The sequence below is a fragment of the Protopterus annectens genome, chromosome 1.part1 (genome assembly GCF_019279795.1).
Source record: "Protopterus annectens isolate FY-2018-M chromosome 1.part1, PAN1.0, whole genome shotgun sequence".
NCBI classification, from domain to species: Eukaryota; Metazoa; Chordata; order Ceratodontiformes; family Protopteridae; genus Protopterus; species Protopterus annectens.
In genome coordinates, this window is record NC_056726.1 from 522705216 (window position 1) to 522732326 (window position 27111).

Below are 27111 nucleotides of genomic sequence, written 5' to 3' on the forward strand. Positions count from 1 at the left end.
ATAATTGTGTAAAGTCTTACCATAACGATAGATATCCTTCTTTTCACTATTCCACAATACCTGAAGTAAGTCAGTGTACCAAAGTCTTTTACTACTTTAAGGTGCGTGCTGTGTCACACACAGGCTGCTATCACATGTCTGCCATAAAAGCGATGTACACACGCACCTTCCTCTAAACTGAATGCCCCAGGAAGAATGCCAGCCTAAGGAAAGTAGAGAATAAACATCCAGGGTGGCAAAAAAACACAGTGGGAAGGATGGAGGGATTGAAATAATCGAACAGTGAAGAGAAGGACATCTACTGTTATGGTAAGATTTTGCACAACTATTCTATGTCCTCCTATTCATTTATAGGTTCATACTAGGCTATCTGCCCTGGGGCAATTATAAGCCTAGCCCGATTCTGTATGGCTTACCCAACCCCTTGATTTGAGTATACTGTGCCCTTTTTACGGTTTAGTTTACTGTCCGTCTGTCTAATAGTGACACGGGAGTAATCCCTAAGACAAACCTACGATCCCCCATCCACTTATCGAGATTCTTCTTGACGAGATTCAGTGAGGTGCTCTGCCTCACATGAACTGGAATTCTATTCCAGAGCGAAGGGAGCTTCTGGGTTATGAACCTGTCCCTCCAGCAAGTTCTGTTTATTTCTGTGCTGAGGTTCAAGTCCCTCGAGCGTGTGGCTCTAAGGGGTTTAGATTTACTGAGGTGGAGCATGTCCATTAATTCTGGATTTGACATAGCTTTGTATGTCAGGCATAGATCGCCTCGAAGTAGGCGGTATGCAACTGAGTAGAGCTGGAGTTTTTTTTAACAGAGCAGCATATGGCATCTGTTTGAGACCCTTGATCCTCTTGGTGAGATACTTTTGGGGTCTTTCTAATTGCTGCAGGTGTCGGGTAAGGTACATCACAAAAGGGGCATTTGTATTCTATGATGGGCCTGATGAGAGATGAATAAAGGGGCACGATTACCTCTCTTGATCTAGATGTGAAACCCTTCGTGATGAGGTGGGCTATGTAGAAGGTCTTTCTAACCACTTTGGCAATGTGGTTTTCAAAGGAGAGATTGCTATCAACTTGGGTCCCCAGGTCCCCAATAACTTTCTCTGTACTTAATGGGTTTCCACCTATGTGGTAATTTGTGGGCACATTGTTTTTGCCAAAGGGTATGACTATACATTTTTTGGCATTTAGCTTTAAACCATGGCGCTGGCACCAGTTATCTGTCTCTGTGAGACCTTTTTGAAGGATGTTTGTGTCAGCTGGAGAGCTGATTATGGCGCCCAGTTTGCAGTCATCCGCGAACTTGGTGAGCCATAGTCCTCCCACGTTTGCCTGTACCTCGGAAAAGTATATACCGAACAAGAGTGGTCCCAGGACAGAACCCTGTGGTACACCACTTGTGACCGGTTTCGAGTCTGACATGGCTCCAGCAACTCTCACTCTGTGGGTTCTGTCTTTGAGCCAGTTTGCAACCCATCTTGTGACATAGGGGTTTATATTTAAGCTGGATAGCTTATCTATGATGCCCGAGTGGGGTATTGTGTCAAATGCCTTTGCAAGGTCCAGATAGGCTGTGTGGACTACCTTCCCTTCATCTATGGCTTTGGTGACTGTTTCAAAGAAGTCAACCAGGTTCAAAAGGCAGGATCTGCCCTTGACAAAGCCGAACTGGGTAGGATCTAGTGTCTGTAGGTCCCCAATGTCTGTTTATGAGCTCCATGATGATCCTCTCCATAGCCTTGCAGACTAAGCTAGTCAGGCTTATGGGGCGATAGTTTCCAGGGTCCATAGAGGCTCCACCTTTGTGGAGTGGGACCACTGTTGCTGTACGCCATTCTGTGGGCACATATCCTCTAGTGAGGCTGAGATTGTATAGCTGTTTTATTTGAGGGATTAGTTCCTCTTGTAGTTCATGTAGGATGCAACCTGGGACGCCATCTGGTCCCATGGAAGCAGTGTTATTTGCTTTGGAGAGGGCAGCCTTCACCTGAGCATCTGAGATGTTTGGGAGGCAGCCCTCTGCCGGGATAGGTACTTGCTCTTTTGGGGGGGAGGGGGTGGATAAGTTTGCACTGAACCTGTCTGCCAGGATATTGGTGATGTCTGTGGGTTCAGTGTATTTTTTGTCATTTAGAATCAACTCAGAACAAGTCTAGGAGTTGCATCCCAGGTTTCTAATATAACTGAAAAAAGCCTTATGATTGTCTTTGGTGTCCTGTGCAATTTTTCTCTCGAAGCTGGCCTTGGAGGATTTTATGAGGGATCGTAATTTTTTGCTAGTACTTATCAGAGATGCTTTCCCTATTAGGGATTTTGCTCTATCATGATGTAGCTTCCTCCTTCCGTTGTACAGTTTATTTATGGCAGGGGTCCACCAGACTGGACGCCTACCTTTGGATGATTGGGTCTTGGTTTTGTTTGGGATAGCATGATCCATGCATTCCTGGAGATGTCAGTAGAATGCATTTATATAGGATTCTGCAGTTTGGGCCGTAGTTTCCACTGGCCCTGGGGCCTTGAAGGATTCCACTTCGGTTTTGAGAATTGAGAAATTCGCTTTTGAGAAGTTTTTCACTGTGGTTTTCTGGGCTGGGGGGGGGGGGTCGGGACGTGGACATCCAGTGAAATTAATTTATGGTCTGATCTTACCAATGAGGGATATACCTCTGGTGTGGAGCATAGAGTCCCCATGTTGGTAATGATCAGGTCCAGTATGCTGTCCCCTCTTGTGGGAGTGGTGACTAGTTGTTCCATAGCATTTGAGTTTATAATTTCCAGGAATCTTTGGGCTAAGGTGCTGGGGCTTGATTAGTGCTCCCAGTCAATGTTTGGGTAGTTGAAGTCACCCAATATAATGGTGTTCGGAGTGATCGTCATGTTCTCCAATGTTTTCAGGAAAGCAGAGTGGGATTCCTGACTGAGAGGGTGATCTTTAGGATGCTATAAACGAAAAGCAGTCTTGCCCACTGTTAGTTGCACATGGATGGTCTCCGATACTTCGTGCAATGCCACTAACCTGGAGGTGTGGATATCCTTGATAAATTTGGAAACTCCCCCTCCTTTTGTGGTTCGGTCTGGGTTTTGGGGCCAAAAAGCATGATATGAGGTATAGCCTGGCAGTGCTGGGGTGCTCTCTGGAGCCTTGAACCAGGTTTCTGTCACTGCACAGATATCTATGTTCTCCATACTGAGGAGAGCTTCGAGTGCGTGCATCATGAGGTTAAGACTTCTGGCGTTTAGCAGCATTACCCTTAGTTTCTTGTTCTTTGTGCTGTCTATGGGGGTGGGTTTGTTGCAGTATTCGTTACATGCGGTAGAGTACAAAATCATGAGGAGAGGGTGGAGGATGAAGCAGTAGGGCTGTCCAAAAAACCATGGAGTATGGCCCTGGCAAAACTGCTCTAGACGGAGAAATGGTATCAAATTCGTAGTGTTTTGTGAAGGTATGCACAGAAGTCAAAGTAGCAGCTTCAAGAATAGAGTTAGTATCTAGTCCCTTGAAGAAAGCACCAAATGAAGCTACAGCCCTACTGGAGCGCACCTTTACAGAAAAGGAAAGGCTCTTACAATGATTCACATAAGAAAAGGAAACTGCCTTTGAAACCCAAGTAGAAATAGTGTGCTTGGAAACAGGCAAACCCAGAAACCTGGGACAATAGGAAACAAAAAGCTGGTATGACTTCCTAATAGTTTTAGTCTTGTCTAAATAAAATTTAAGTTGTCTATGCACATCCAGGACGTGCAGCACCTTCTTACTGGAATTCTGGGGAGAAGGAAAGAAGGTAGGTAAGTGAATGGACTGGTTGAGTGCCAAGTCATTGACTACCTTGGGCATAAAATAAAGGAAGGCTTAGTCCACAAGGACACCCTGTCTTTGAGAAAAACAAGGGAAGAGAGGCCATAAGGGCCTGGAGTTCAGACACAAGTCTGGCTGAAGTTAAGGCTAGTAATAGTACAGTTTTCACGGAACAATGTAGCAGGGAAGCTGGTTTGCTCAAAAGGGGGGGAAGTTAGTTTTTCTAGTACAAGATTAAAATACCAGGGAAGAGGGATAGGTTTCCTGGGAGGTCTAATGTGAAGGACACCATTAAGAAACTGTTTAGCCTCAAATCTGCTAGCTAGAGGGGTGATAAAGGCAGACAGGCAGAGATAGCTGACATGTGGGCCTTCACAGAAGAGTAAGCCAAGCCAGCATTGAGCAATTCACACAGATAGGATAGAACCAACGGGACTTCCACTGATAGTGGATCCTGATTTCATGAGAGACACCAAATGTGAACATCTCTTCCATTTGGTTAAGTAAAATTTTCTGGCATTGGTTTTCCTGGCCTACTGCAAGACCCTCAGCATGGCGTCAGAGACTAGGGGGTCTAAAAGGAATTACAGCCTTATCACCCACACACTCAACTGAATGGTCAAACAACTGGGAGTGTTTGAGAGTTCCTCGGTCTTGTGTAAGAAGGTCAATCAATGAGGTAACGTGTGGTGATTGTCCTTGGTTAAATGCAGGAGAAGATGGAGTTAATGCTGTGTTAGCCAGAAGGGAGTCACCAGCAAGATTTTTGGGTTATCCTGCTGAACTTTGAACAGGACCTTCAGAATGAGTGGAGGGGAAGGGGAATGCATACAGAAATATCCCCCTTCCAAGACGACGAGAGGACATCCATCTTCAAAACCAGAGGATGTGGAACTGTGGCACAAAATTGTGGAAGTGGTCTATTCATGGGGGAGGCAAAGAGACCTTTTTAAGGTATACCCCACTGGTGGACAATGTTTAGAAACACATACTTTGAAGCATCCATTTGTGTGACTATGTTGGGAACCTGCTCAAGGAGTTTGCCACACAATTTTGACTGGATGGAATATACACCGTCTTAACAGTCACCTGATATTGGAGTGCCAGTCTGCACTGTAGGTAGGATTTGATCCCCCCCCTGCTTGTTCACATACCAGAGGACTGTCACATTGTCTGTGAAAAGCTTTAGAGCTCCTCAGAGGAACAGAGGATGAAAGGTCTGAATGGCTATCAGCAGAGCCCTCATCTCCCCTTACATTAATGTGTTCTCTGTTGAAAGGGGGCCCATACCCTTTGCGTTTTCAGGTTTCCAAAAGCTGACCCCAGCTCCAACCAAAAGCATCTGTGAACAGCTCTTGAACTGGTGGCAGAGGGTGCAAAGGGAGTCCTGGGTTGAGTGGCACTTATTGGATCGACCACTGGAGTTCTTTCTTCAGACAGGGAATAACAGGAATTGGAAACTCCAGGGCATAGGAATGCTGCAACCAAACTGACTTTAGGAAGCATCGGAGTTTTCTCATATGAAGTTTGGACACAGGTATAACAAAGCCCAAAACCCTGAGGAGTTCTCCGATTGAAATGTGGTGAGATCCTGAGCCTTCTGAGGAATAATAGAGACCCTCATGAGGTCTATCTGTATCCTGCACCCCAGGAAGATGGGATCCTGAGAGGGTGAGAAAGTACAGTTGTGTACACTTACCATAAATGCAGATGTTCGAGTGTATTCACAGCTGCAGTCATTACAACTGGGTTATCCTGCTGGCAGGCTACCCTCAGTCGGCCTGAATTCCAAAGTCTAGGTCTAGCGTCGGTTGCTGTCGCCTCTTCCCTGACGTCAGTGCACCAGAGGTATAAAAGTTGCAGCAACGCCATTTTCTTCAGTTTTTCTTGCCCCAGATGTCAGGTGCCCCCAAAAGGGTAGGCTAAAAATATGTCAATAAAATATGCATGCACCAAAGTATATATTTTGCCTTCATCTACAAGCAAATACACCACATAGGTTGTATAGAATAGAGAAGTACAGATAAGTTCCAGCAAAGAAAAGGGAGGTGGCGGGTGGGTAACCTGGACTGCAACAGTGAATACACACGAACATCTACATTTATGGTAAGTGTACACAACTGGACTATGTTCTTAGTGTTTCACTGTTGCAGTCATTACAATTGGGTTGAATCCCAAAGCTAAGGTTGGGAGGCTGGAGGTAAATAGCATTAGGGGCAGCTATTAGGCCCTGCAGAACTGCAGCGGCAAAGCCTACCCTGGATTTAGAGTAGAGTGGTAAGTGATAGTGCTTTGTGAAGGTATGCACTGAACTCCAAGTAGCAGCCTCTAAAATGTCTTTGGTTGGTACTCCCCTGAGGAAGACTGCTGCTCTGGCTGAATGTAGCCTAATGCCCTTAGGTACTGGCTTGCCATGCTGTGAATAGCAGAAATGAATGCAGTGGCCTATCCACTTTGAAATAATCTAGTCTTTCCCTGTGATCCTGCAGCATATGCCGCTAGTAATTGCTCTTTCTTTCTGAAAGCTTTGGTTCTGTTCAAATAGAAGCGTAGCTGTCTGTGTATGTCCAAAGAATGCAGAATTCCCCTCCCCCTTATTTTGTGGGTTTGGATAAAAAGTAGGCAGATGAATAGTTTGGTTAAGGGCCACACTGTACACTACCTTAGGCATAAATGTCAGGTTTATCCTCAGAGAAACCCTGTCTGGATAAAAAATGATAAAAGATTCCACAGCCATGAGTGCCTGTAGCTCTGAGACTCGTCTTGCATAAGTTATTGCTAGGAGCAGAGCTGTTTTCCAAGATAAAAACTTTATATCAGCTGCAGCAGCTGGCTCGAAAGGAGGCAGGGTGAGTTTTTCCAAGACATAATTGAGGTCCCATGCAGGTATTGGTGATCTCCTTGGAGGCCTTAAATTTTGGCCCCTCTGAGGTACTGCCTTAATAAAGGATGAGAAAAGATTGGTGGCTCTGTATTGTTATGAGCCGAAATGGCAGAGGCATGAATTTTTATAGATGAAAAAGATAGGCCTTTGTCCAGCATCTCAGTCAAGTATTGCAAAATCTGAGTAATGTTTGGTACAGCTGTGTAAATTCCTTGTGCCTGGTTCCAAGCACAGAATTCTCTTCCATTTTCCAGCATAGGATTTTCTAGTACTAGGCCTCCTGGCCTCCAAAATGACATCCATCACCGCTTTAGAGAGAGGTGTGTTTTGTATGACTACATTATCCGCCATGCTGCCAGATTTAAGGTCTTGAGTTGGCTGTGCAGGATCTGATTGTTCTGCTGGGACAGTAGATGAGGCACTTGAGGTAAGGTCCAGGCTGAGCATTGAGACAAGTTCCTTAGGATTGGATACCCGTACTGGTGTGGCCAGTCTGGGGCAATCAGTATCATTTTTGTCTTTTCCTGTCTGACCTTTAGGAGTACCTTGGAAAGGAGAGGCAGATGAGGAAAGGCATATACTGTTAAGTTTTTCCAGCTGAAAGATAGGGCATCCACTTTCCATGCTTGTCTGTGATAAGTCCTTGTGCAGAATCTCTTTAGTTGGCAGTTGTGAGGTGAGGCAAATGGATCTATGTCCGGGCATCCCCATTTCCTTGTTATCATGCTGAAGACTTGTGGATCCAATTTCCACTCGTGGGGATCCATTAGGTTTCTGCTTAGTTCGTCTGCCAGAGTATTTATCTTTCCTGGCAGGAATTGTGCCTGCAGATGTACTTGGTAAGTCAATGCAGTGTCCCACAAAGTCATGGCTCGTCTGCAAAGGGGGTAGGAATGAGTGCCTCCCTGCTTATGTACCACATGACCGTGGTATTGTCTGTCTTTATCAGTAGTTGTCCTGGATGAAGTAGGTCCATGAAGGCTGTCAGGGCATTTCGAACAGCTAGCATCTCTTTTTGATTGATATGTAAATGCATTTGGTTTGTGGACCATGTGCCTTAAATGCATCTTCCTGCCATGTGGGCTCCCCAGGCATAATCCGATGCATCCGTTGTTAATGTCTGTGTGGCTGGGGGTAGAGTGAATGGCTGTCCCACCATCGAAACTCCTGTTGTAGGCAGGGAATGAGAGTAACTATTGTTTCCAGGCTGTGGCAATGTTGAGTCCAAAAACTTTAGGTACCATTGAAGTTTCCTCATATGCAGTCTTGCATATGGAATTAGTAGAATGCAAGATGCCATGAAGCCCAAAACCTGCAGAATTTTTCTTGCAGATAACTGGGCCTATGTTGCCAACAGTTTGAAATAGTTAGTCAGTTGTCTTTGTTTGTCTGGCATGAGATCAGCCATCTGGGCAGTTGTATTTAAGCTTGCACCCAGGAATATTATCTCTTGAGAGGGTACTAGTTTTGATTTCTGTTCGTTGACTGTGTACCCTAGGCATGGTAGTAATCTCTTTACAAACACCAGATGCTGTAGTATAATGTCCTTGTTCTCTGCTTGAATGAGGCAGTCGTCCAAGTAAGGATATATTTGTGTTCCTCTTTGTCTGCAGTATGCAATTACTGGTGTCAGGCACTTTGTTTAGACTCTGGGCGCAGTAGATAAGCCAAAGGGCAGTGCAGATAATTGGTAGTGCATTGAACCAGCTTTGAATCTGAGGTATCTTCTGCATGTTTGTCTGATTGGGACATGCAGGTATGCCTCTTTTAGATCTAAAGTCACAAGCCAAGCCTTCTTGCCCAACATGGTCAGAAGCTGCTGTAGAGTCAACATTTTGAATTTTGGAATATCCAGGTATGTGTTTAGAATAGATAGGTCCAGTATTGGTCTCCAGGCTTTGTCCTTTCTGGGTACCAAGAACAGTCTTGAATAGAATCCTTGTCCCAGCTCTTGCTCTGGTACTTGTTGAATGGCTCTCATGTCCATGAGGGATGAAACTTGTTTTTGTGCCACTGTTCATTGATTGCATGGCAGGTCTGGCATACTGTTTGGCCTTGGCAGGGTGTTAAAGTGGAACCTGTAGCCTTGTGATACTATATTTAGAACCTATTTGTCCTGGGTGATCATGTGCCAATTTTGTGAAAAAAGTGCTAGTTTTCCCCCCAAAGGGGCTGCCAAAAGATAAGTGCTTGGTGCTGGAAGGGGAAAGTCATTGAGACCGTTTCCTGTATGCTGTGATTTTTCCTCTCCGCTCTTGGAGGTAGAAGTACCCCATTGTTTAGGCCTGTATGAGCCTTGGGGGTGTGATCTGCCTCTGGGTCGTCTGTATCTGCCTCTTTGTGGCCTATCGGACACTGGAAAGAACCAATTCTTTGTAAGCCAGTTCCTGCTAAATCTGGGAGGCTGTACCTGCAAGAAATCCTTGACTGTTTGCATAGATTTAGCTTTGTCCTCCATTTTCTTCAACACCTCTTCTGCTTTAACACCAAACAAGTATCATGCTGTAATGGAGCATCTAATAGTTTTGCTTTAACATGATCAGGCAGATTCTGTTCTTTTAACCAAACATGCCTCCTAATGACAGAACCTGTAACAGCGGCCCTGCAGGAGGCATCTAGAGAATCAAACCACATTGCAAAGTATGCTTTCCAACTTGTTCAGCTGCATGCAATAAATCCTGCATTTCTTTGTTGTCTGCGCATTCTGAATTTGTTGACATTTTCTGTTGAAGCAATGACAAGATATTGCTGATATTTAAGCATATGAAATTGGCAATTTAAGGCTCTTACAGCCAAGGTAGCAGAAGTATAAATCTTTTTACCCCATCTGTCTAGGGCCCTAGAATCCCGGTCAGAGGGGAGAGGGTTTTTTGCAGTAGAAGCCTTGACCCCTTTGGGACCCTGAGAGATAGTTTCTGGGTCAGCAGCAGTTTTATAAAGAAATTTATGTGAATCAGGAACCCTATAGTATCTGTCTGGCTTAACAGGAGCTGGTGGTAAAGAGTCTGGAGATAGACTGGACTCTGAAAATATATTATCTACAATGTCTGAAACAGGTGGGATAGCAAGGGGCCTGTGCTGAGGCAATAAAAGGAAGTCTCGGAGCCTTTTCTTGGATTCTCAGTAATCTTGGCTCTCCCAGTGGAAATGCTCCCTCATAGTATGCAGCGTCTCCCCCAAAAGAATAATCCTCAGGAGGGGAGGCTGAAGGGATAGATTCTTCAGCATCAGAATCCTCATAGGGAGGAAGAGAATATTCCTGTTCAGAGGAGGAATCAGAGTAAATGGAAACCTGGTCTGAAGATTCGTATTCTAACTCTTCCTCTTATCAGGAGGGGGATGGGAACCCTGATCAAAGTAATTAGGTCTTCGGCCATTTTAAGCATCTGTTTTTTAGGCATGGAGGCCTGTCCAGGAGAATGCTGTACTTGTTTCTTGTCCTTAGAGCTGCTTTATTTTTTGCCTTTGAAGCTGAAGTAGGTTTCACATACAACTGTGAAGGCCTGAAAACACCCTCAGAAGCCGATGCCTGCTCAGCGGCTCCGGACCCATCTGAGGGAATAGTTTCCGAGTGTCCAATACCTTGAGTTTCCAGCAGCCTTGTCGGCTCCATGTGGGAGTCGGAAGCGGCCTGTGGCTCTGAGGTAGCGGGCGTCAGGGGCTGCGAAAGCACCTCACGGAGAACTGGCAAAAGGCCTAGAAGAAGCCTAGTCAGTTTTGGATCTCGGATGCCTGTCCTTTTCTTTTTCTTTGCACTTTTTTATAAACTCCAATAGTTGTCTGTTCCGACGGCATTATGTAATTAAATCTTCTGCCAAAGTAATGGAATGCAAAATCATACCGACGCTTAGTGCGTTGGTTAAATCTTGCACAAAACAGACAACTAGCAACGTTATGGTCAGGGCCTAGGCAAGGAATACAGAAAATCCTCATGAGGTATTTGCTTCCCACAAGAAATACAATTATTAACTTTTTTTGACATCGGTCTGGAACAAGAAAAAAGTTTCCCCAACGGGGTACTTAGCTTTAATGAAGACTTCTGAGTTTTTCAAATTCGAATTTCAGATCCGGAGTCGGCCGACCGGCACTTGCGAACTGCCTTTGCTTCGGGCACCACGCGGCAAGAAAGACTGAAGAAAATGGCATCGGCTGCAACTTTTATACCCCTGGCGCACTGACATCAGGGGAGAGGTGACAGCAACAGACGCCGGACCTAGACTTTGGAATTCAGGCCAAGCAGGATAACCCAATTGTAATGACTGCAACAGTGAAACGAAGAACATCGGACTTTTGGAGGTTTATGGTGAATCCCAAACTTAGTAGAAGAGAGATAGTGAAGAGGATATTTTGCTTCAAGATCTCTGGAGAGGTTGTCAGAAAGAGGAGATCATCCAGGTAAGAGAAAACGTGGATCCCTTTAAGCCTGCAGTAAGCAATCACAGGAGCTAGACATTTTGTGAAAAAGGATGCCACAGAGAAACACAAACTTCCTGCATCCGGGATGGATAGGACTGTGCAAGTATGCATCCTTGATATCTGGGGAAGCCATGTAGGCTTGTGGCAGGGTTAGGGGAAACAAGGTCTGAAGTAGTAACATACTGAAGGTGGGTACCTTCTGGAAGGTGTTGAGGTGAAAATGGTCCAGAAAGAGTCTCCAAAGATCATCCTTTCTGGGCACTAGAAACATTCATGAGTAGAATCCTCTTCCTTTTTGGTCTTGAGGAACTTCTTGAATGGTCCCTTGTCTCATCAGATCTAGCAGTACCTCTGAAAAGGAAGGAAGTTGTTTCCTTGGAGATTGAGGGATGCCCCTGAAAGAAAGTAAGGAATCCCATACCAGAAAGTATCCTTTTTGAATGAGAGAGAGAACCCAGGAGTCTTGGGTTATGCTTTCCCAGGCTGGCAGAGAAAGAGAAAGATGCTGGGAAAGTGCAATGTGGGCGAGGCAGTATGGGCAGTCAGAGGGAACTAGGCTAGTCAGAAAAAGGCTGTTTCTGAGACAAAGTTGTAGGTTAAACCCCAGGTTGCTGAGGCCTCCTACCATCCTTACTTGTTTTAGTTGGATGACGCAGGAGTGGCTGTGTATAAAAACGGGTTTAGCTGGATAATTCCTTTGAAATTTAGGCACTGGGGAAACAAGGATGGGTTTCAATTCCTGCAACTTCTTACCCTTTTCCTGGGGGGACTTAAGCTAGCTGCTGCAGGGTCAAACAATGCAGAGTTGTCCAGAGATGCATCCATAAGTTTAGCTTTACTGTCCTCTGGTAATCGGAGTCTTAACTCATTACATCTGAGTGACGCCTCCAGGAGCATCTGCAGTTAACTCCTACTAATGCTTCTAGGTGTCAAATATTACTTGTTCATATTTGCATCAATAATTCCAAAACCATGCTACGCACATGGTTTTAAAAGATTTAATCTTAAAGCCTACACAATGGCAAACTAAACTACATTAATATTTGACCTCAGTCTGGTGAAGTTACAGATATTAACTGCTGTTTTTATGATATTAATTTACACAGATATAATGTTCACATTTTTCTAAATATCTCAACAGACAAATAAACAAAACTCCTTAGCCCCATATGAAAGCTCTCTGCTAGATGAATAAAATGCTGCTGACAGTGTTGTGTAACGAGTGATTGCTGAGATATTGTAAGTGGTTTACAAAATATTACAAACGTAACAGTTACTGTGTTTACTGTGACTTATAAAATTCAGTTTAAGACCTAGATCTTGTAGTATACTACCACTATAAAAATAGTTTATGCTGAAGGGTTTGCCATTTATACTTCTTTCATAACCCCTATAGTTCCAAAGATAAGAACATTTGTTTGAAATCTGAGGACATAATTTGATTGTCAAATGGCTTAGGCTCCACTCACTGGAAGTTACAGTGTAAACTTCCAGAGTTACATGGGAGTGAATGAGTTAACCAAGAGAATCTCCTTACGACAGAGCCAGTGTCACCTAACTTGGAAGAGGCCTCTACAGCATCATAGCTGCACTTGGAGTGTCATACTACTTGAGATGAAGCTCCAATCAAGGATGTGGCCAAGGTCTTATTCTCTAAGTCAGGCATATAAGAAAAGACCTGAGCTGAGACAGAAGCTCTAGGGCAAATTTAGTCATGTGTACTTAGCATTTAATGGCTCTAAATGCCAAGGCGGCAGAAGTATACACTTTCTTGCCCAGCCTTTCCAGGTTCCCGATACCCTTATCAGAAGGAAGCAGAGTTGCTGAAGGCAGTAACCTGGATGGTTTGTCTAAAACCACTGAAATAACCGACTGGTCTGCTGAAGAACATCTGAAAAGGAACTTGCAGTTCTCAGGTACCTTGCAAAATCAGTCAGGCTTCTTAGGGGCAGGAGGCTGGGAATCTGGGGCCTGGGAGGCAGAGGCAAGGGCATATAGAAATGCAGGTAACACTGGAAGAATAGCTGAAGGGCTGGGTGATTCCACCTGCAGAAGGTCATATCACTTTTGTACTTCAGATATCAGAGTGCTATCCCATTTGAAATGATCTCTCATTTTGACCAAAGTCTCTCCAAAACAGCGTTCTTCCACGGGTGAGTCAGTACCACTGGAGTCCTCCTCTGGGGAAGCGTAATCTAAATGGAAGAGGATCTGAAAGGAATAGGCCAGGGATTCATCTTCTGAGGATGCGTCTTCCTCTGAAGTGACCTCCTCTCTAACCCTTTTAACTGGATAAGCAGTGCTGGTGGGCCCTGCAACTGAATCACCCGGAGGTCTAAGGGCTACAAGGTCCTTCAAGAGGCCTTGAGTGACTTGTTCCCAATTACTTGGAGGGTCTTTTGCAGGTGACAAGTGTTTGGTCTTGGCTTCTTTTTAAGATGCAGATCTGCCCTATGTAAGGTAGGAGGGCCAGACGTAGGCCTACATTCAATAATATCAAAGTGAATTTCCTCCCGCACAAGGATCTGAGGTATCCCCCTAGGGCCTTTAGTAATCATGAGCCCGAGTTCCCCCTGCACATCTGAGGTGAATGCCTGCTCAGCCTCCAAGAACTTGCCTGCAGTCAGATTCAAGGCAGCCTCAGCATTAAGCTCAGCCTGTGAATTGGGACTAGGAACCATACCCATCTCTGGGCTCTCAACCTCCTCAGGAAAGATGTCCATGGTAACAGGTGCAGCAGAAGGTTCAGGCCTTGGCTGTTTGGCCTTCCGCCTTGTAACCAACTTGATCTCGGGCCCCGAGGATCCCTCCATCGCACTTTTAGCTAGCAACTTTAAGTACTGTTTTTCCAAGTAAATAGGTAAGGAGGAAAGTCTATGCCTTAAGGTCTTTGGCACAATGGCCTGGCAAATAGGACAAGATTTGTGGTCGTGGGTAGGCCCTAAGCAGAACAAACACTGGAGATGTGCAAATGTCAGTGTGGAAGGCAAATTCCACACATGTATAGCCAACATTAGTAACATTAAACTATTTCCCAACGAGGCACTGATCAGAGAACACACAGGAACGCAGCAAATGACTCAGACATTCAGACTGGTGGCAGATAAGTCCTGAGGGCGGTGCATGCATACGTCGCTTTTATGGCTGACATATGGTAGCAGCCTATGTGCGACGTACCACTCACCTTATAGCAGTAAAAGTCTTTTGAATACTGGACATCAGAGATATCCCTCGTGTAAATAATACTGCAATAGATGACTAGGAGGACATCTTTTATTCAGAACTCGACATGCTCTAGTTTTCAGTGAAGCACTTGAATTTAGAAAACTCGCACTGACTTTCTGTTTAAACTAGTCAATACTTTACTTCTGCATGCTGACTAGTTTAGCAACAGCAGTGTGGCTCTGAATGAGTCATCAACCAACCTTTTAAAGGATTAGATCAACTATGGTATGCAAACATAATTGTTCTGGAACTAACACCACTTCATAAATAGTACTCACAGCTTTCCTTAAATCAGTTAAACACAAAATCTGAATGACCCAAACATCTTCCTATGACACTTTCAGCAGTTATGCAGATAACTTATCAGTTCTGAATCAAAATTCCCCGAAAATATATGGGTTATGCAAAGCTTAAAAGCAGTTTAACATCAGGCAAATTTCAGCTTCAAATTGTGTCTTATTTTTTTTTTAATTAATAATATACACAAACTGCTGGGATTTGGTCTGATTGCAGTGACAGAATGTGTCATGCTTATGAAGAAATACATTCAGATGTTATGTTAACTAGTAACCACAGTTTTTTTTTTCACATTGCAAATTTACTTTGATAATAACATTCGTAAAAAACTACATGCAGGGTCTGTAAACATAGATATACACACAGGCAGACATTAACCTTTGCCCAAAAAATCCTGCATCAGCCAGAAAAAAACCTAGTCTCCAAAATTTTAAACAGCCACATACCAACAACTGTACTGTCTGTTCCAGCAACAAACTACTACTTGGCATCTCCAAAGCAAACTCAGCCAGGAACACAATCTTCTCAAACTTCATTCCCAAAATATGGACTAAACTGCCAGCCCCAATAACCTGCAACAGCTCTTTGATAAAATTTAAAAAAACTTCTAAAGTCTCACTTAATTAGATGTTTAACACCAAGACATCTGAGTTTGTATCTTACTATTTTTATTTGAAAGTGTTGTAGTGGAAGTAAGCCACTGAACTACTGTTCCACTTTTTTTTTTATCTCAACTAACTCCTCTCTATCTTATCACTAGATGCTTATTTTGTTTTTCCTAGTTTTAACACCCAACAGTCTCTTCCCTCCTCTTTCTCTAGGTTTTAAGAGTAAAGTACCATCATTTCCAGACTGCCTCTACCTTACAGATAATGCTCTAACACCTGTGCTCTTCTCTGCATACCCAGTCTCAAAACTAAAGTATGTTCCAAGTTCATACCACAAAATAGTCTTACTTTGTGAACTGTAAAGGTTACCCGCATATCACCTGAGACCCCAACCTCTACTCTCACCTCCATTTTAAAAGCCTTGCCTTTTTCTCTCTCTCTGGTATGAATGAGTTAGTCACTGCACTAGTGTCAAATCTCTTATTTAGCTATACTCTATTTCCTGAGATTTCCTTTTAGCAGTATCCATCTGACTACGAATCCCTGGGAATTCCTCATTGTAGCTTCTCTTCCCTCTCTGCCTTCACCTCCCCTCACTCCGAGACTTCCTCTACTTACCTGCTGATTCTCACTGTGCTCCTTACTGTTTCCTTCCTGGCCTGCTGATTGTTTTTTGTGGCAAATGCCATTTCTGGTCCAACCCACTCTGTTCGTCCTGACTACACCCGGGCTCACTCTGCTCCCATACCCCCAATTCCCACCCACTCCCACTTTCATTACATTTATACTTGGTTCCCCCTGTGCCAACCCCTCCTACTCCACCCACCTATCCAATCATAACTGTCCTCTGCAAACCTCACCACTCCTCTCCATATAGCTTCCTATCCCTCTCCTACAGCTGTAATTATCCAATACTGTTTACACCTGCCTACACCCTATGAGCCCACTCTTTCATCCCCCTCCCCCTCAATATCTCCTCCCCATCCACAGCATCTTAATGTAGCCCCAGTTTGTTTTACTCTACCTTCCCTTAACCTATTTTTACCTTCTTTCTCACTCCTCCCTGCTTTGTAAATAAAACTCTAACACTCAACTCAACTTTTCATCTTGTTTCTCACTCCTCTCCTCCCAAGTAAATAAACTTGGCCTCACACACTTATCTTGATCTCTGTCGTCCTCCTATCAGTAATGCACCTCCTCTACCTCACATCAATCATTATTTACCTCTCTTTCCTCACCTGCTATCATACACAACTTAATATTTTACATTCATCCCCAACTTGCACTTCTTTACTTCACGAAGAATCCTCCCTGCCCTTCCTAATCTCTCTCTCTCCAACTCTTCTTACATGCAACTCCTCAAAATAAAAAGTTTCTTGGTCTCTACTACATCCTCTAAATCTAAATACAAACCCTTTGGCTTCTACCTTTATGCAAATACACCTTCCCCTTTTTCTAATAACATACTATCATCCGGCAATATCAACCCCAACACAGACCCTTCTATCCCAACTACAACTACTACCCACCTGACTAAACATCTCTCTACCTTTGCTATTAACATATGTCTACCTAATAAAGTTACAAAACTACACTCCTGGATCACCCAGCACTCACTTCATATCCTGGCACTATCTGAAACATGGTTAAAACCACATATTTCCAACACTGAAATACTACCTCCCCACTAAAACATTTATCTCCAAGACAGAACCACCAAAAAAGGTGGAGGTGTTGCAATTATGTATTCTGAACACTTCAACCTATCCCCCCCTGCCAGCATCTCATGTCCAACATTCAAGCAACTTAACTACTACTTCTAAACTGTCACCTTAACACCAACGAGAAATGTGCCATTGCATCTACCTATATCCCACCTGGAAATAACATTCCCACCCTCAAATCTGTTCTAGCATGCATCTTTCTTAATATCCCCTATGAAACCTTATTACTAGGTGACGTTAATGTCAACTGGCAAAAATAAGAAGTTATGTACTCACCATAACTTTCCATGTTTGTATTCCAGCTCGCCCTTCATTCTTACATATGGGTTCAGAGTTGATCCTTGGCTACGACTCCACCTTTTTGCAAGCTCAAAGTCTTCTAATTTGCTCGTGGCTACGTAGGTATCCAATGGTGCACTAGTGCAATCCAAGACCTTGTTTGCTGCTAACTAGAGAGACACATAACAAAAAAACATGCAGAAAGAACCCAATAATAAAAGGTCTCCATTTAATAACAATTTTTTTTGTCTCCTGATCCTTCCAGGATGGGGGTGGGAGGGTGGGTGTGTAAGAATGAAGGTCGAGATGGACTACAAACATGGAATGTTATGGTGAGTACATAACTTCTTTATGTTCTGTAGTCCTACCTCGCCTTCATTCTTATATATGGGACAGTGTTCCTAGCACCTTATTCTTGGGTGGCTCAAGGAAAAATACTCCTGAATACCGTGGAACCAAAGGATGCTCTACCCCTGGAGGTCAAATCCAATTTGTAATGAGTAATAAATGTGTGAGGGGTAGCCAGAGTTGCTGCTGCACAGACATCGTCAATTGGGACCCAAGCTTGAAAGGCTGCAGAAGTAGAATGAGATCTCGTTGAATGAGCCTTAATTTTCCAAGGTAAAGGCTTACCATCAGAAGAGTGAATGTACACTATACAACTGGAGATCCAATTAAAGAGGTTCACTTTGGAAACTGGGAGACTTAATCTGGAGTTGGAGAAGTAAATAAATAATTGGTCTGACTTCCTGAATTCCTTGGTCTGGTGCAAATAAAACCGTAATTGTCTGTGAACATCCAACTTATGAAATCTGTATTCTGCTGCATTGGAATGATTAGGGAAGAACACCGGAAGCTCCACAGATTGGTTCAAATTGTTATGGGAGCACACCTTGGGGACAAAGGATGGATTAGTACGAAGAGATACTCTGTCTTTGTGAAATATCAAATAAGGGGGTTTGACAGACAGTGCTTGTAACTCTGAAACTCTTCTAGCAGATGTGATTGCCACCAGAAACAAGTCTTCCAAGACAAATTTCAAAGGAGACGAATGGGCTGGCTCAAAGGGTGGAGACATTAATTTGGATAGAATAAAATTCAAATCCCATGAAGCAACCAGTTCCTGAAGGGGGGGGGGTCTTAAAGTGACACCTTTAAGGAAGGTTTTACATAATCTATGTGACATCAGATTGGAATCCTGTTGACCCAAATGGAAATTTAAAATCCCTGCCAAATGAACCCTGATTGTGGCAGCCGCAGATCCCTGGTGAAAAATTTCAGACAAGAATTCCAATACCACCGGAATAGATGTACTGTAAGAGTCAACATTCCTTTCCTCAGCCCCCATATAGAAAACCTTCTCTATTTGCTGGTGTATAATTTTCTAGTGGAGGGTTTATGAGAAGATGTAAGAATATAAGTCACAGGAGGATAGAAATCGTGAAGCCTGACTAGGGATGGAACTGGAGCAGCCAAGCTGTCAAGTTGAGGGTGTGTAGGCTGGGATGAAGTGAGCCTGACATGTGCGTCAAGAGATCTGGCACTAGGCCCAGAGTCCATGGATCATCTAATAGGTGAGGCCCGAGAAAGGGGGAACCAAACCGGACGAGGCCAGTAAGGAGTGATGAAAATCAGTTTGCTTCACAACAGTTTTCTTTTCTGAATAACCTTGGTTATGAGAGGAAAGGGCGGGAAAGTGTAAAGGAGACCCAGGGGCCAATAGTGAACAAGTGTGTCTCTCTGCGACTCCCCGGAGGGGGGATGAGAGAGAGAAATAGCTGCTGCATTTGGAGTTGATCGGGCTGGCAAAAAGATCGCAGCAAGGCTGTCCCCATCTGCTGAAAATCTGTTCCACTATTTCCTGCTTCAGAGACCACTCGTGAGGCATCAAAATTGCCAGGCTGAGTTTGTTGGTTATCACGTTGGTTGCCCCCAGGATGTGCGTTGCCACAAAAAAGCGCTGGGAAGACAATGCACATTTCCAAACCCGAATGGGCTCTCGACAGAGTGGGTATGATCTGGTTCTGCCTTGTTTGTTGAGATACCATACTACAGACATTTTTGTCTGATTGTACTGCAATCGTCCCAAGAGGAAAAAGGTTGAGAAATGCTTGCAACGCCAGAAGCACTGCCCTCATCTCTAGAACACTGATATGCAGGTGGGCCTTGTGATCTTGCCATATGCCTTGGACAGTCCTGCCTAGATAATGCCCCTCCACCCTATCCGTGAGGCATCCGTGGTCACAGTGGCAATGGGTTGGCGAGGGAGGAATGGAGTGCCCATAGTTAACTGATTGGGTTGAATCCACCAACTGAGGGCCCTCTTACAAGACTATGTTAAAAGAATGTGGTAAGTTAACGGCAGTTGTTGGAAAGACCACTGGGACGACAGAAGCCACTAAAGGTACTAGTAATATGGTAGAAGCCATGGTCACTAGAAGTTTTAAAACAGTCTTTGCCTTGACTTTCTGGAGAGGGAGAAGACGGTGAATTTGCTGTATAAATTTCTGTCCCCTTTCTACTGGAAGACGAGCCAACATGGCTACTGCGTCTATTTCTGCACCTATAAAAATCACAAATTGCGAGGGCGATAAGGCAGATTTTACCCAATTTATAGTAATCTTCAACTGGGCACAAAGTTGAATAGTGGCGTCCCTGGTATGAAAAAGTAGATGCCTGGTGGGGGCAGTCAGGAGCCAGTCATCCAGATACGGAAACACCTGGAATCCTAGATGTCTCAGGTGAGCTGTCACTACTGCCATATACTTGGTGAACACCCTGGGGACTGTGGTGAGACCAAAGGGCACAACACGAAACTGGTAGTGACTGGCTCCCAGCCAGAAGCGCAGATGACTCTGACACCCTGTCCGTTTTTATGTGGTAGTACGAGTCTTGGAGGTCTATTGAGCACATCCAAGTGTCTTTCCCTAATAAAGTGAGTATAGACTGCAGTGTCACCATCCGGAACTTGTTCTTTACGAATTTGTTTAGTTTGCTGAGGTTCAAGATGGGCCTCCAGTCCCCTGTACATTTTGGCACTAAAAAGAATCTGGAGTAAGTTCTGAATCCTACTTGGTCTGCGGGGATGGTTTGGATGACTGTTTGTGAGCAACTTCTTGACTTCTACAGTTGCTTGATCCCTGTGATTGGGGGGAACATCCGGGATCCTCTTGGGGACATGAGGTGGCAGAGAAAAGGGTATGGAATAACCTCTGGTGATAATTCTTTGTACCCATCTGTCTTGAGTGATACTTAGCCAGGCTTCTGGATACAAAGAAATGAGACACCCGACCGGCTCCAGAGAAACACAGTCGGGCCCCACATAGGGCCAGCCCCGAAACGAATCACGGCCTCCCTGGTTTTGTGGTCTGCCCCTGCCTCTTGGGCAATCTCTACCATTTCCTCCTCCTCCTCTGAAGGAGGAGTCACCCTGTGCATCCTGGAAAACCATCTGGGACGTCTTGAACCACATTTTACCACCTCTCTGACCCTTGGGGTACGGTCTAGAGGGGACGGTAAAACGTACTTCCATGGCAGAGAGCGTTTTCCCTTCTTGCTCGAACTGGGTGTGTGTGTCCTTTACCTTAGGTCCAAACAATGAGGAACCGTCAAGGGAGGCGTTGGTAAAGGTAGACTTGAATGGTGCCGCAAAATTACACAAGCACATCCAGGACTGCCAACTTGGGGAAACTCCTGAACTCCCTGCCCTGCTCGCTCCATCAGCTGCATAAGAGTTCAGCCTCATGGACGAGTTGACAATGGAAATCAAGGTGGACAACTGAGCATACACCTTCTCAGGGACTCCCTCAGTGGATGTACCTTGTAGAGTCTTGTCCTAACTCCTTAAGGAGATCTCTCTGAAGCCTTGTAAAGTGTGTAAGGTAGTTCAGCGATCTGAGAGTGAATGCCGCTGACGAAAAAAATATGCTTCCCGTATCTGTCCATTGTTTGAGACTCCTTATTCGGCGGATGAACAGAAGTCTCCTTAGTGGCCGCCATCACCACCATGGCATCTACAGGAACACCCTTTGACAAAAATTCCTTCTCCTTGGGGGCTGACAGAAATTTATTAGGTCTCCTGGGGACTGGCTCCACAGCATCAGGAGTCTCCCACACCTTCCAATTAACAAGCTCTAACAGTTCAAAGGGTGGAGACACGCTAGGGGCTGAATGTTGAGACCCGAAAGCTTTCAGGTACACAGACTCCTCATCAGAAAGGGTAACAGTGGGCCAGCCGCACCTCTGCTTAAGGATCTCTTAAGATATCAATGAAAGAGACATCATCAGAGGACGACTTGGGGGACCCTTCTGACTCTAGGTCAGTGTCAAGAGGTAAGAGACTCATCCTGGGAGTCGACATGCTTCCTCTTGCATGTCCTCTTCCGTGAGGGCTCCTCGGTAGGATATTCCTGGGAGGTCTTGGAAGAGTGGGAGCCACCAGCCGGAAGCTCCTGAGGCTGAGGGTCTCTGCTGTCCAGAGAGGGAGTAGGTGCTGAGACGCAAGTAGGTGCCCAAAGGGGAAGTGTGTCAGTACCCCTGGGTGGAGCTGATAAACGGGACAGCACGCTCCTCATCATCTCAAAGGCCGACCCCCCTGGCTCCGAAGAACTCCCCGGCACCAAAGAGACAGAGGACGCCAACAGCTCCAAGGCAGATGTAGGGTCCGAGCTCACCTTAGCAACTCCACCCAAGGTACGCACACGCCGGACAACGTGCACGGCTCCAAGACCAAGTAAACATTCAAAAACCATGAGCCAGCACGTACGGTTCCATCGAAACCAACTTTATTGTAATCTAGATTCCTTAAATAAAGGAATCTGAAGACTAAACAGCATACCGGTTTCGGCCATAACCTGGCCTTTATCAATGAAGTTCAAAGCATAATTGGGAAAACCCGACCCCTGGTGGACCATGCTTATATATTCAGTATTTAAAGGGCTACAAATTCCTATATAATAAGCCCATACATTGAAACATTACACATAAATCACAACATGTGACAAAAAAATATACTTGGTAACATAATAAACATATAAACCATGTGCAATATCATCAAAAATTGAATTAAAAAATAATAAAAATAATGAAAAATAAAAAATGAAAATAAAAAATAAATAATAAATAATGAAAATAAAATGGCCTCAAATAACAAAAAAATATATATCTTTTGCTAGGAATTAATATAAGACCCAGTGGGCTTTGGGTCTGATTGGCATGAATGGATGGGGCCTAAGTGACAATTTGTTTTTGAGTGGCCATGAGGGCAGCCAATATTATTTGAGATGGATGAATGGTTAACAACAGGTAGAATCCTGATGAGTCCATGAAAGTGGTGTATATTATATCTTACGGTGGCAATATATGAATATATGATGGAGTTTTGGCAGAGACGTATGTCGGCCTATTGAAGGGCAATATTGTTTAGAGTTGGATTATTTATCTAAATGGACACATTTTTTCTGGAATTATTTCCGGATATGATTATTTGATTATTTGTGTCATTATATTGCCTATAAAGACGAAGGTCTTGGTTTTTGAAGAGTTTTCCTCTTATATATTGGGCCACTTATGGTAAGAAATTAATAAGGTTCAGTTCATCTGAACATTTTTTAATATGGTACACCCAATATGGACAACAGTAATTATGTGAATTGAGATGGGTTGTGTGTTTTCAAGGTCACTCTGACATTCGGGATCCGTATATTACAATATATGGGACATTTTATATTGGAAACATGGATATTGGGGAGCTATTAAAGGGCCTTTCGGCCGATCAAGATAATTTGGAGGTGTTTGGTTTAAGTAATATTTCAGGACCAAACTCTACTAACTCAGTATTGGATGTTACATCACAGTGCAACAATGTTTTCTAAGCTTAATAGACAAATGAAGGCATTACGTACCAATGTATGGCATTTGAAACTCTTTAAAGCCTACAAGGTCAAGGATATTACTCCTAGGGGACTAAGGGTCCGTATACAACCTATTGTGGCTAATATAGATAGTGTGCTTTCTAAAGAATGGGCGGAGGCCCAACATTCTTCATCCATGCAATTTGTTGAATGTTTACTAAGGTATTATGACAGGACTATTCAGAGCCAACTTGCAGAGATTGAAAATTTGTGTGGGGAGGTAGAAAAATTCAAATCGGAAGTGGTATATTCACAACAAGTATCAGACTTGGCTAAGGACCTCTCATTATTGGAAAAACAACTTACCAAAAGAAAGATTAACAAGTTTAATCGTGATTTGATGGACTATGAAAAAGGGAAACCTTTTGTAAATCAAAAATCAGTTAGATTTCAGGATTTTAAATCTAGCAATAGTTATAATAAGAAAAGACCAAGGTCCATCTTAAGACAACATAAATCAATGTCTGATACTACATCAGAGGAGGAAGCTTCCTCTTTAACAGATGGGGAAGGTTCCTCACAAGTGTCCCCAGCAGCGAAAAGGAAACAGCCCCCCCCCTTTAGAGTTAGGGGTAGGAGGAGGGGGGGTAAGAAAAGTACAGTTTTGTACCTACCATAAATGTAGATGTTCGAGGATTCCATTGCTGCAGTCCTTACTATTGGGTATAGTCCGCGTCCAGTCGGCCCGAATACCAGAGTATAAGGCTGACGTCGGTCATGTCGCCTTAGACTGACGTCAGTACGTCAGGGTACTAATGCGCATGACCGACGTCATATCCTCAGTCTTTTCTTGCCCCAGATGTCAGAAGACCCTAAAAAGACAAGGCCCAAAATACCTGCACCAAAAACACGTATAATATATAAAAGAATATATACAAAAATAGAAGCATGTAAACTCACCTACATAACCACCCCTAAACACAGAGGGGAAGGAGGGAGGGTAAATTGGACTGCAGCAATGGAATCCTCGAACATCTACATTTATGGTAGGTACAAAACTGTACTATGTTCTTCGATTTCCATTGCTGCAGTCCTTACTATTGGGTAGAATCCCAAAGCAGAGGTAAGGGAGGCTGGCAAATCATAAAGAAGGAGGAGCTGACAACATGCCTTGCAAAACAGCTGTGGCAAAACCAGCCCTAGACTTAGAGTAGATAGGAAGGTGATAATGCTTAGAGAAAGTATGCACAGAACTCCAAGTAGCTGCTTCCAAAATATCCTTAGTTGCCACCCCCCTTAGAAATGCTGTTGAAGTGGCAGTAGCCCTAGTGGAATGAGGCCTAATCCCAGCTGGAATCTCCTTGCCATGATGGGAATAACAAAATGCAATGCAAAAGCCAATCCACCTAGAAATAGTTTGTTTTGACACAGGCTTGCCCTGTGAATTCAAAGCAAAAGAAACAAACAACTGCTGAGACTGCCTAAAATCCTTAGTCCTGCTTAAATAATAACGCAGTTGCCTGTGTACATCTAAAGTGTGCAAAATCTTTTCCCCTTTATTTTGAGGGTCTGCATAAAACGTAGGCAAATGAATAGTTTGGTTTAAAGCCACACTAGAAACCACCTTAGGCATAAAGGAAGGATTAGTGCGTAATGATACCCTATCCTTATGGAAAACCAAAAAGGGCTCTACTGCCATAAGGGCCTGCAACTCAGACACCCTCCTTGCAGAAGTAATAGCCAACAGAAAAGCAGTCTTCCATGACAAGTATTTCAATTCAGCAGTAGCTGCAGGCTCAAAAGGTTGTAGAGTAAGTTTTTCCAACACATAATTGAGATCCCAAGCAGGAGTAGGAGCTCTCGTGGGGGTCTTATATTCTTTGCCCCTCTAAGAAACTGCTTGAACAAAGGATGCGAAAACAAAGGTGGGTCACAATCATAGTGAGCTGAAATTGCTGCAGCATGAATCTTAATAGAAGAGAAGGACAACCCTTTGTCCAATAACCCAGTAAGATATTGAAGAGCCACACTCAAATTAGGCTCAGAAATCTCCAAATTCTTTGCTGTACTCCAAAATAAAAATCTCTTCCATTTTGCTGCGTGACACTTTCCTTGTACTAGGTCTTGCTTCCATAATCACATTTAAAACTTGTTGAGGAAGTTGAGACCTGCTGCGTTTCAACACAGAACATGCCAGGCTGTTAGATGAAGAGAGTGAAGCTTGACATTGAGCAGATGACCGTCCTTCTGAGATAACAGATGAGGAATCAGAGGTAAAGGCCACGGAGGCTTCTTTACCAGACTCCGTAGTAGTGGGTACCAGTGTTGCCGAGGCCAATCTGGAGCTATCAAAATCATCCTTGGCCTGTCTTGTCTGACCTTTAATAGTACCTTTGGAAGAAGAGGCAGAGGTGGAAAGGCATACACATGAAGGTTTTCCAAACTGAAAGACAGAGCATCCACTTTCCAAGCTGTGTGATGAAACCCCTTTGTGCAATACTTTGGCAGCTGGTGGTTTAGTGGAGAAGCGAACAGATCTATGTCTGGAGTTCCCCATGACACTGTCAATGTCCGAAATACATGAAGATCCAGTTTCCACTCGTGGGGATCCATGATTTGTCTGCTTAACACATCTGCTAAGGAGTTCTGTGCTCCTGGCAGAAACCTTGCCTGAAGAGTTAGTTGCAAGCTTAGCGCAGTCTCCCATAAAATCATTGCTTGCCTGCATAGAGGATAAGAATGTGTTCCCCCTTGCTTGTTGATGTACCACATGACAGTTGTGTTGTCTGTTAGAATCAACACCTGTCCTGGAAGAAGTAACTCCTTGAAAGCCAGTAATGCGAACCGGACTGCTAACATCTCCTTCATGTTGATATGTAGATGCTGTAGTCTGGCAGGCCACTTGTCTTGTATCCACTTTCCGTTTAGATGAGCTCCCCAAGCAATGTCCGAGGCATCTGTCGTTAAAATCTGACTCGCCTCTGGCCGGGTCACAGAGAGTCCCTTGTTTAGGTGACATTCCTGAGCCCACCACAAAAATTCTCTTCGAAGGCAAGGTATTATGCGAATGACAGTGTCCAAATCCTGGCAGTGCTGTGTCCATACATTTTTGAGATACCATTGTAACTTCCTCATATGCAGTTTGGCATTGGGAAGCACCAGAATACAAGATGCCATGAACCCTAATGCTTGAAGGACTGTCCCTGCAGTCAGCACGGACTGATGAGATAGTTGATGGAAGTAAAGTGATAGACTCATTTGTTTGTCCGGGGTTAAAAAGGCCATCTGGGCTGCTGTATTCAGTCTCACACCCAGAAAGCACATGTCTTGAGAGGGTACTAGACTGGACTTTATTTCGTTCACAGAATACCCTAGGCATCTTAGCACTGCTATAACATATTCCAGATGCTGTAGAAGGTCTTCCTTTTCTTGAGCCAAAATCAGGCAGTCGTCTAAGTAAGGATAGATTTGAATTCCTTGTAGCCTGAAGTAAGCTATCACTGGAGCCAGAACCTTTGTGAATACTCTGGGCAGTAGATAAGCCAAAGGGCAATGCAGAGAACTGATAATGAGAATCTCCAGCTCGAAACCGCAGATACTTCCTGCAACTTAGCCTGACAGGCACATGAAGGTAAGCTTCCTTGAGATCTAAAGTTACCATCCAGTGATCTTTGCCCAGCAGAGGTAAAAGCTGTTGTAACGTCAACATCTTGAACTTGGGAATGTCCAGATAAGTGTTGAGGAGAGATAAATCCAAAATTGGTCTCCACGTGTTCCCCTTCTTTGGTACTAGGAACATGCGGGAATAAAATCCCAGGCCCCTTTCTGATACAGGGACTGGCTGAATGGCCCCCATTTGGAGTAACTGAGAAACTTGCTTGTGAGCCTCTTTTCTTTGTGGAGGAGGAACGACTGGCATGCCATTGAAAGGGGGCATTGTATGGAAATAAAACCTGTAACCGTGGTGAATGATGTCCAACACCCATCTGTCTTGAGTAATTAAATCCCAATGTTCTTTGAAA

At 44.1% G+C, this 27111-nt stretch overlaps 1 protein-coding gene across 1 annotated transcript in view; it reads right to left on the minus strand.

Moving 5' to 3' along the window:
• The window catches only part of MAP3K5 (mitogen-activated protein kinase kinase kinase 5), a 2923819-nt gene that overhangs the window by 2330327 nt on the left and 566381 nt on the right, over positions 1-27111 (minus strand). The window lies entirely within an intron of this gene.